The sequence below is a fragment of the Mandrillus leucophaeus genome, unplaced genomic scaffold (assembly GCF_000951045.1).
Source record: "Mandrillus leucophaeus isolate KB7577 unplaced genomic scaffold, Mleu.le_1.0 Scaffold272, whole genome shotgun sequence".
In the NCBI taxonomy this organism is placed as follows: domain Eukaryota; kingdom Metazoa; phylum Chordata; class Mammalia; order Primates; family Cercopithecidae; genus Mandrillus; species Mandrillus leucophaeus.
Genome location: NW_012102832.1, coordinates 701273 through 702844, shown reverse-complemented (window position 1 = coordinate 702844; position 1572 = coordinate 701273).

The window sequence follows — 1572 nt, the reverse complement described above, 5'->3', positions numbered from 1 at the left end:
GGAACTGCTCCCAATCCCTGGGGGCTGCATCACAGAACATTTCCCACTCCACCCCAAGCCAGTGGGGTTGGGCAGGCAAATCTCCACTCGATGGCACAAGCATCTTTTCAATAGTCAACTAGAGGTAATGCCTCAGGTCACTCTCCCCACAACAGGACCAGATCCCTGTCTCCTTCCTGATTATGGCATGGCTATACATCTTAACTCTCAGCCACATTCCTGATCCCAGTTCTCTTCTAACAACTGTATGGTTATGAGACTTTGTGTCCCAGGGGTTGTCCCTGCTGTGGCGGCCCACAGGGTTATGAGATGATGGTGATAGAAGACAGGCGGGGAGCTTTGGCGTAAGGCAGATGTGGGTTTGAATTTCAACTTTGCTGCTCTTACATTGGGCAATTGGCTATATCTCTCCGATAGGGGGTTGAAAATGCTCACTTCTGTCAGGCTGTTGAAAGGGTTAAATTAGAGATTATGGGTAGAGCACCTGCTGATTTTCTTCCCCTTAGGCGCAAAGTGGGGGAGGGAAGAAATCTTGTTCCTTGCGGGGAATCTGAGTTGGGGGGAGGTGAAGGGCAGGAGTCCTGTGCAGTGGGTGGGTGGGGAGTCTGAATGGAGGAGCGACGTGTGCCAGAGCTCTGGGCTCCCAGCCGCCTGGGAGGTGGTGTCCATGTGCTGAGGGGAAGCTACCCCTGCCTCCCCTCAGCCTCCCCCACACAGAGCCTGCTGCCTCCCATGCCCATCCTGGGCAGGCAGCCAGGCAGGGCGCTGGATGGATGCCCACTGTGCTCTCAGAGGCCAAAAGATGGGCACCATCCAGTTGGCAGAGGGAGAGGCAGTTGGCCCAGGAGGGAAGAAGTCAGGGTGCCGGCCGCTGGGGTCGTGTGCCCAGACTGTGTGTCCAAGGACACAGCTCTTGGCTGTCTTCCTGATCTGTGCCGCTGGAGCTGGGAAGGGCCTCTCCTCTGGTCCTGGCCCTGGCATCTGAGTTACTGCAATTGGTTATTGATCTCTAAGAGGAATCTGGGACCTTGTCCCTAGCTGGGCATGTAGTTGGCTCAGGGGCAGGCCGGGGGGGTGGACAGGAAATTGGGAGAGCCCAGATTAAGGTTGCAACTGGGCAGACCAGGAAGTGGGGAAACCGGTTTGTCATTTGGGCCACTTGGGGTGGGGTCTCCTCTCCTGGGCTCTCTGCCTGCCTGCCACTCTGCCTGATGGTCCATAGTGAATAGAAGTACTCTGTTCCCTTTCTTGCTCACCTAAACTGCTTTTGGAAACGCCAGAAGTAAATAAAAGGGACAGGGGACTCAGCCCACCTTCTCCTCCCCAAGAAAGCTTGAGAGAGAAGGGACTGGTCAGAGCATCGGAGCGAGGGAGGGAGGGGGCTGCTGGAGCACGAGGTGTCTGTGCGGGCCTGGGTCTGGGTCTGGGTCAGCGCTGGAGAAGTCTGCGGAGCCAACAGGTAGGCCAACGAAGGTGGGACGCGGAGGGGCGGGGGACAGCAGCGTGGAGCCGAGCTAGTGCTCTGCCGGCTGCGGTAGAGGCGGCAGTTGGCGCCGCCAAGCGAGGCGTGAG